The 9,283-nt window shown below is 45.2% G+C and overlaps 1 long non-coding RNA gene across 1 annotated transcript; it reads right to left on the bottom strand.

Annotated features, from left to right (window-relative positions):
* Positions 1 to 5,832: 5,832 nt before the first annotated feature.
* On the bottom strand, positions 5,833 to 8,128 carry LOC108641656. The gene is made up of 3 exons (XR_001922185.1): positions 8,089 to 8,128; positions 6,093 to 6,264; positions 5,833 to 5,946 (listed from the first exon to the last, which is right to left on the bottom strand). It is a non-coding gene; the product is annotated as an uncharacterized LOC108641656 (long non-coding RNA).
* Between the last annotated feature and the right edge of the window lie 1,155 nt (positions 8,129 to 9,283).

Raw genomic sequence — 9,283 nt, forward strand, 5'->3', positions numbered from 1 at the left:
TAAAACTGGTGAACTGCTTCTCACACACTGGTCAGTTTGGTGCTTGGACTCTCTCTGGTCTCCCAAAGGCCCCACGGAAACTTCATGGTGCAAACAAGAATGGAAGCTGTAGAACTTTGGACCAGCTCCTGATGTCTCTCCCGTTTCTCTCTTGGCTTGGTTACCATGGAGGATTCTGGAGAAAAGTGGTAGGACACTGAATTAATATTCTCAGCCAAAAAAATGAGTAGGAGGCCTGGCAAGTAAGTTTTCACTCTCCCCATGATTCACCAGGAAGTCAGACAAGGAATGTCTCCACCAGGAGAAAAATAGGCTCCGCTTAATGGCATCTTTAATGGTGACATATTTCTTTATGAACTACCAGTTAGTTACTGGAACAACCTCAGCGCAGAGCAAGAGTGACTTCTAGTGCAGTCCAGGAATATGGCAAGTGTTATTGCTTGGCATTATCCCTACATGTGTTTGAGTTCATCAGCCTGTGTTGCCTAATGCAAACTAGGCTTGGTCTGAACTGCAGAGTGCCTGCAAAAGTGATGGGGATGTGGTGGCCCTGGTGAAAGCAAAAGCCTTGTCTTGTTCCATCTTACAGACACGGAAAGCCATCCCAGGTAACTTCATAAAGCAACAGTGCACACATGGCTGCTGGTGGCAGCAAACTGGATTTCCTGAATGCAGACTTTTCAACTACAGTGGTGTAGTTACCTCACTGACCAGTTTGAGAGCTAGAGTGCTGCCTGCATGATATTCCTGAGGGAGGCTGAAGCATCTCCTCTCCACCTCCCTCACTGACCCTTCAGAGCCTCTCTGGCACTCTCTCCAAATCTCTACCCCTGGACCATGCTAGGAACAAGATGCCCAGATGCCAGATCTGACCCAGCAGAGCCATGCTTATGCTCTTAAATGTAGAAGAGTTTCTGTTTTCACCTGTTACTGCTTCACACTAACTTGGCCATTTTTGAACCTGACTAATGACATTCACACACAGCCTGGGCAAATTAATCTAGCCCTGCCCAAGCTGAGATCTGCAGGCTTCCATCGACATCCCACTGTGCTCAGACAGGACTGTGTTACCAGCTCAGCAGAAAGCCATGGGACACCAGATGTTCCTGGCTGTGCGGAGCACTGATCCCTCCCTGGCTGCTGGGACACGAGAGACAATCCATCGGGAATTTTTAGTCACCTCCTTTGCTGTGTGACCAAATTTGTCTCACAGCATACATCGTGTCACACAGGGTCCTGCTTCTATCTCTTGCCCAATGGTGACCTGGTGGAAGTCAGGCAGATGGCAACAGCCTGGTTGGTCTAAAACTTTTAAGAACCAGAGCCCCACCATGCCCAGCACCCTCTTTCAGAGTCCTGTTCTCTCTGCCTGTATTTTTTGTAGTTTTACACTGTCTTCAACTAATGGCAAGTAAAAACAAGCCCCTGGTATGCTTCTACTGAAAGTGTTTTATATAAAACTGCAGACAGAGAGGAACAGAAAATGATAAAATTGAAATATCAGAGTGAGGGGAAAATAAATGGTTAACACAGTTCGTACGTGGTGCTGCCTTCGTGCAAACACGATGTCAGCTGAAAACTGCTGGCAAGTGAAACCAAGAGGGATGGATCTCAGCTGAACAGTATATATTCCCTGGGAAAGAGAACACAGAAGTTGCCCGTAACTGCACATGGCTATCCTGTTTGTACAAGATCAAATTCTTTCCTGTGCACGTAGCAGCCTTTCCAGAATCACAGTCCATGACGTCACCCAGTGCCAAACGCCTTCCTTGTGGCTCTGCTTTTAACACTGGAGCCCCCAAAACAGCTGGAGAATATCACACACAGTCACTGTAGGTGAAACCCTGGGTGTCAACTCATCATGGAATCACAGAATGGTTTGGGTTGGAGGGGACCTTAAAGATCATCCTGTTCCCCACCCCCTGCCATGCCCAGGGACACATTCCGCTATCCCAGATTGCTCCAAGCCCCATCCAACCCAGGTCCTGAACCCTTCCAGGGATGGGGCAGCCACAGCTTCTCTGGGCAGCCTGTGCCAGGGCCTCACCCTCCTCGCAGAGAAGAACTTCCTAATACCTGATCTCAACCTACTCTCTGAGTTTGAAGCCATTCCCCCTTTTTCTATCACTCCATGCCTTTCAGAAATTCTCTCTCCGTCTTTCTTGCAGGTTCCTTTCAGGTACTGGAAGGTCTTCACTTCTGCAAGCCAGGATTTCACAGGGAGATTATCACATCCCACCCATTTAGGGATCCAATGAAGCCAGCCAGATCATCCTCCAATCACCTTCCAAGAGGACCAGGCACCACAGAAACCTACTCAGAATGCTCCAAATTGCCCCAGTCAGGACCCTTTCCCCACCCCGGCCTGAAGTGCCTTGGAGACCTGAGCATAAGTGATGGGAAAGTTTGATGGAGTTCTGATACCCGACTATTCAAAGCCCATCAGCAAACTCTGGTATGTTTACAGCCAGATATTCAAAGCCAGAAGGAAAACCACAAAGCACCGAGCCTTCAGCATGTTGATCTCTTCAGTCTCAAGCATCAACCTGAATATGTTTTTGAACTTTAGGTGCTCTCCACTGCAAACATACCCTGACATATCTTCTCCCTCCACAGAAAATATCCTTTGAATAACAGTTGGTTTGAATGCAGGGAAGAGACACTTCCGTCAGGGGCATAAGTTATTTAGAAATATTTCACTAGAACACTGGAGCAAATAGAGACCTCACTGAAAATGAGAATGCTCATAGGGAAGAGTGATTCCATATGAGTTTTAAGTTTCAAATTTCACAAAATGTTTTGCTGTAACATTTTTCAAGGGAAAAGTTCCAAGTTTAGAGCCTGAAATGGTTTCATTTAAAACAATGTTTCTTTCTTCTACAGATTTCTGTTTCCAAGCTGGGCTGTTGAAGATGGACTGAAATGTAAGACATTTTTCATGTCCTCAACAGGTCCAATAATATACTTTTCTCTTTTTATTAGAGGTGTGATTTCTACCCCGTCAGATTCCAAATGGAAAAAGAGATACAGCTCATCTTTCTCATTCCTATTTAAAAAACTCTCCCCCACCCCGACACAGTGAAAAGAAAAAAGCCAAAATAGCTTGTTCTGGGTGTGTTTGTGCCTCTGTCTCCCAGATAAAAAAGCCCAGAGTGCCTCAGGCTTCCTAACTCAAGTGTATGACTTTGCCTGGAGCAGTGGAGCCCATTCAGTTTGGAGAGCAGAGATTTAAGGCTAAAAAGAAGCTGGTTTGGTTTAGACAAAAGCTGCATCATTCACCCATGGCTCTGTTCAATTCTCTGCTACCAGAAAACCTCCAGCAATCACTGGAAGACAAGTCTCAAAGACTTTCCTGCAATGTCCATAAGAAATGGCTTTAATACCACACCCAGCATAAGAACTTACTGTATGTTCCAGGCTGCTGCCAAGACTCTGACTCTCCTTCCTACATCTTTAGTTCCTGGGCAAAGCCATATTTCTAATCTGTACATAATGTTCAGCTTCATCTCTTGCAGTTTATGAACTTGAACACAAAGGCAATTCTTATCACCACTGGAAGGAGTGAATCGCCCCTCATTCCCTGGAAAAGGAAAAACAGCATCTGCCAAGGCAGACACTCCAGCCTAAACTTTTCATATAACACAAGGAAAAACACCTCTATAACATCCTTACAGTTCCATCCAAGTCACTGGAGACATGGGGTTTATTTCTAGCTCTGACACAGACACCTGATATGAACTTGCACATTCTTGAAGACCTGTCTCTGGCTGAACCAACTCTTTAAAATCTGAGTAACTCATCTCATTGAATAAATCTGTAAGGGACATAAAATGCTACTCTGTGCCTGAGAAAAAGTCAGAACCACATCCTGAAAATTCTCTGCAGCTCAGTGCTCAACAAAATAAGCATCTTGACTCTTTGTTTTCTAATGCCAAATTTATTTCCAAAACAAATGTTCCTAATCCTTAGTGCCAGCCTAACTTGTGAGTGGTTTATCACTGAGTCAGAGAGAAGCTGCCTCTCACCATGGCCAAGATTCAACCCAGCTAATGGCAGGCACTGAGCTCCTTGAGTCTGCTCGAGTCTTTACGTGCCTAATGAAGGGACAGACAATGTTGTAAGGCAGTTCAGATGTTGATAGAGCTGAGTCACCCCTTCTCTGTAACCTGAACATGCCAGACATGACTATAAAGAAAATAGTAACCACTATTTTGGGGGCAAAAGCCAACTTTTCACATCCATCAATCACTAGAAGGCTGTGCTTTATTAAAGACCTGAACGCAGCAGGAGCACAAGAATGTTTCTATGCCTGAAGCCTCAGCCAGAGCCAACCCAGCTAAATTTTCCATGGAAAGCTTTAGCTTGAGGGAGGAGAGCAGGGTGGAGGTGATAGTATCAGTCACTTAGTGACAAAGTCCTGCCTGGCATTGCCTCCTCAAGGAATGAGCCAGCTGCAGTCACTGTTGCCAACCTTCAACCTCATCAACCAACTGAAGGGGCCCTATTCATATCTGAGCAATACTTATTTTAGCCAGGAGATTCAGCCCTGGGAATCTCTTTGAGGACAAGATAAGCCTAGTGGGATTTGGCCAGTTAATGCCTATCCATATCACACGGTATCCAAACACCAGCTCAAAGTACAGGACAAATATCCTTCCATTACACCTAGGAAGAAGAACAGGCAAGAGATTGCCCTTATTTCACGGATATGGGAAAAGAAAGAGAAGGACTGTGGCAAGAACACCACTCTTACTACTCCAACATAAGGGCAATCAATACCTGTACCTTCATGGTTAATGTTCCCATTATAGGGTGGTTTGCTTTCACCATTTCATATCAGCAAGAAAATCACAGTCTTCTCCTTTCCAGGCTCTGCTAATATCCTAAAATCACAAGAGCTTTAGGTGTTGCCTGACACTCACACCCAGGTCCTTCAAATGCTCCATGCCAATAACACCATTACCTGACTCTTCTCTACACAGTGAGCTCATAAATATTTACAGAGAGAACAGAGTATCTGTCTTGATAATCCCTGTTTTCTGAGGCTGAGCTTCCAGCCCATGAAACATCACGGCTCAGACTGGTGCCATGTCCTGACATTGCCAGAATATGCTTCATGTCTGCCCCAGCAGAAGGGTTCAGATCCACCTTTGCAGCTTCAGGCTTGGTGTTTCCAGACTGGGGTCTCCACACGTTGCCTCCACCCTGGACCTTGTGCTGCTCCCTCAAATCTCAGCAGTACCAACAGCACCCAACTCATCCCCTTCACTTCCCCAGGGGCCACAGAAGAAGCTGTGCTGGACAGTCTCACTTCTGATAGCCAGTTCTGTGCAGGCCAAGGAGACTTTCCTCTCAGAGCTGTCCTGCCTTTAAGAAGCCCAGATTTTAACCACTCACACAAGGAGTACAAGCAGTACAATCTATTTCACTGAGTATAGTTTTGCCACTGTCTAAGAGTTCAGACAAATGATTGAACAGGTCCTATCTGGCAACAACACACACAAAACCTAAAATCAAGCCATTTTAGAGTGTCTTACACATGCTTTTAGGTGCTTAAAATAGGCCACACTGCAACAAATCCCTGCCGCTAGCTAAGTGTAAGTAATTCTCCTTTTTGGCTTACTATCAAACATAAATCCGATGAAAGATGAGCACAGTCCCACAGGAAGCCATCAGAGCTGAGAAAGCTCCTCAGGCACCCACTTGAGAAATTGATACTTCTTCTTGCCAAGCTGCAAGATACAGGCAAGCTGATGGGTAACTCTGACATCCTTCTGCTGTCGCCCCTGTGTTGGTGTTGACAGCGGGAACAGGAGAGAACAGAAGTCACTGAGGTAACTCGAGTACCTGATGCGGGCACACACGTATTTACTGCTTCAGGTCAGCTGCCTGTCTTTTCAGAGAAGTCCTAGAGTCTCTCATGTCCTTTTCTTTATGCATGGCAACCTGCAGGACAGATGGAAAAGATTCTGGAGAAAAGGTGGTATTTGGTATGAGTAAGAGTGAAAGTATTTTGGTTGGGAATGAGTGGGTATGCAAAGACGTGGGAGTTGTGATTCATGAAATGCTTCCCTTCCCCAGCAGTTCCCCACCTTGCAAAGAGCAAGTCGCTGGCGCTGGGGAGCAGGAACTCAGTGGCCAGGCATTTGGCAGGAATGTTTCTGGGTCAAGAGCCAGGACTCGAGCTGCGTGTCAGCCAGAGCGTCTCCTCAGAGCAGCTCTGATGGAGCATCACCAGGAACAAAGCAACACTTCCTGAAACTCCTGCAAGGGGAGATTGAAAATTCAGCCAGCCCTCAATCCAAGAGGGCGTCAAATGCACAAGGATCACGTTTCCTCTCCGGTTCCAAATAAAATCCCCACTATAGGTATGTTGAATGGTCCCAAGGAGCAAATTCAGCAGTAGTTGGGCCTGAGAGATCACAAGCCCAGCTTGTGGGCTTGGAAAACTGGAGTGCAAACTGAGCTGCAGTGGCACAGGATTTCTCTCTCCCTGACACCATGGGCTATTGTAGCTGTACGTGCCCCTGATGTAACCCTAGAAATGATCTCTTCCAAGCACACTGGTGCTTGTCCTGACCTCTGCTCCCCAGCTGGGGAATGCACAGGCAAGGGGGATGCTCCGTGTGCTCCACACAGAGCCTAGATTTTAAACGCTGGAAACCTCCGAGCAGGGTTATCCTACCTGCCTCAAATCCAGCCCAAGTACTCTCCTCTTGTGAAGACAACTTGAGGATGAGCACATCAATATTTTAATCAGACTCTCAGCAATATTCAAGACCAGTGAAATGTTTAAAACTGGTACAGAGAACAAACCAGCAATGCCCCACATAATCAACATTGTCAACTCTTGGAATAGCCAATATTTTATTCAAAATGCTGCTCTGGGAATCATTTTGTTGAAAAAAAGAACAAATTTCAGGAAGGCCTGGGGAATAGGAACTAACAAGCCCAAAAGGTCTAGAAACAGAAGAGGCAGAAAAAGGAATTTTCTGTTTTTCGGTCTTTGATGTCCTGACTTAACTGTTCCTAAACCACAAGGGACCAATAATACTTACTTAAGACCTTGTTTGATTAGAAAAGTATCAAAAGCAATGCTCAAGTTAAAATATCAGGAGGCAGTGTTAATTGTTCCTAAAAGGAAACTTCAAGACTAGGCAAAAAAAAAAAAAAAAATCAGTTTCCTTATTAACTATGGCAGTTACCCCTTTAAGCATTAATAGCTTTACAGAACAGAACACAAAGCAGTGAAACCAAACAGTTTGGATGCACTACTTAGCATGGTTTCAGATGTAGTCAGATCTCAAAGTGTAGGCAAAATACAGACAAATCAGAAGTGCAAAGTTCTCTTGCCTGCCTTGGAAAGGAAATATGTACCTGTTGCTCTACAAAGAAACAAGATTCCTGCAAAACAAGAGTTCACATCCATGCACAAGTACCAAGTTCCATTCTCTTCAGCCACTGGCAAAAGGACTAACCTTCCACGCTCAAATTAACATTTCCACTCTTCCAGTCCAGCCCACAAGTGGGAAAGCCACAGACTTACAGTCAAAACCAAAAACCATAGATTCATCTACGGAAATTACAGCTCCTGTCACCATGAAATTATCTGGGAACCAACTGATCTCTGGCATTCCAAGAAAAGGGGATGGTACCACTCTCTCCTGAGCCATCAAGGGCTGCTGTGGAGAAAATTTTCCTTCCTGGTACTCTGGCAAAGCAAGTGCAAGAGCAATCACAGCTGTGTCTGAGGACAGGACACTACTCTTAGCCAAAGTATTACTAATGCAAGTGTGCTGAGCAACCACAGGCCTATGTGGGTATAGATTTGTGGGTGGGCAGTTGCTGGAGGAAACATTCATCTCTGTGGGGTGGAAAGAGCAGCAAAAATGTCCTAAGGGCAGGGAAGATCAAACAGGAGTAAAAGTACTTATTCATTGCTTCTCTTGTTTGCTTCCATTTGTAGATGAGCTGCTAAAGCCAGAAGAAAGATCTCAGAAAAAGAACCTTTTTTTGTTTCTTCCCAACCACTGACAAAAGGGTTTGCTGAATAATAAAGTATTTATGTATAAAGTAGAGTTGAAATACCATTATGACCACGGATGGCTCAAATACAGCAGATGGAATTCAATGCTGGTGGAGAGAGCAGAGAAGGGATGGAGGTGGAGCCTTTCCTTCTCATGCCCTTGTAATTCAGAGGTCTGTGTGACATGGGAGACCTCCAAAAAGCAAACTCCTCCTCAACCTGACACAAGCAAAACCTCCAGCTGGATCCTGTGTGTCCTAGAAGGGCTGCTCACACATCTGAGATTCTGTCCTGGGCCTCTTTCCACAGCTCCTGGTTGTATACAATATAAAAAGCCAAAAATAGCTATCAAAACAAGATTTGGAAGCTTCCATATCCCAGGATAATATTTAACTAGTAGGATAAAGAGAGCAGTGGCACCTTCTTTAATGAATTATGGGCTTTGTTTTTAGCTGAATATACTCAGAATGGCTAAGTGATCCATTTAAGTGCTGGGGAAGAATTTAGTTCAGTCAAGACACAAAACTTCAGCAGCCACCACCACCTGCTCCTCGTGACTGTGAGCAAACCTGCTGGTCATAAGGCACTTGGCAGTTTATTGGTCCAAAATATGAACATAAATAGAAGCATTAAATAAATCTCATCTCCCTGCCCTGTTCCCTCTGCTGTTGTTACACCACAGAAAGGCGAGAATAAGCTTGCCAGTGAATTCATCATAGTACCCATAAAATTGCTAGGAAACGGGCCTACTAAGACTGCCACAGTCACTGGCAATCAACCTTGGGGGTAGAAGGTTTAATCCTCTCTCCTCTGAAGCCACTGGATGGATGACTCACAGTAGACTGGTGTTGCAAAGCTCCCAGTTTCTCTTCAAATTGAGCGGTTGAGCTTCCCACCGCTCCAGAAGCAAAGCAAAGCCAGAGCCAAACACCACACACTAATGGATTTTTCCACATGCTGAGACCCAAGAGCTTTAAGGGGCTGTGAGAGCTCCTAGAAATAGAAAGTTTCGTTACCTGCCTTGGAAAACTTTGCTCTGTGCTCTGCAGTACAGTCCTGCCCGTGTTTGTGAGGACGCTTGAGGTCATGAATGAAAAACATCAATGCACATTTCTGCTCAATTCTGTGAGGCCTGTGAGGAAGGAGACAGGAGTGTTTAAAGTAGATTTGTAAAAAGAGTATCACACGATCCCCGCGACAGTCCTACCAGGGCAGAGTACTTCCCACAGAATAAGGTGGACAGAATATATTCAGCAT

This window comes from Manacus vitellinus, unplaced genomic scaffold (genome assembly GCF_001715985.3).
Source record: "Manacus vitellinus isolate BGI_N305 unplaced genomic scaffold, ASM171598v3 scaffold_71_pilon, whole genome shotgun sequence".
NCBI lineage: Eukaryota > Metazoa > Chordata > Aves > Passeriformes > Pipridae > Manacus > Manacus vitellinus.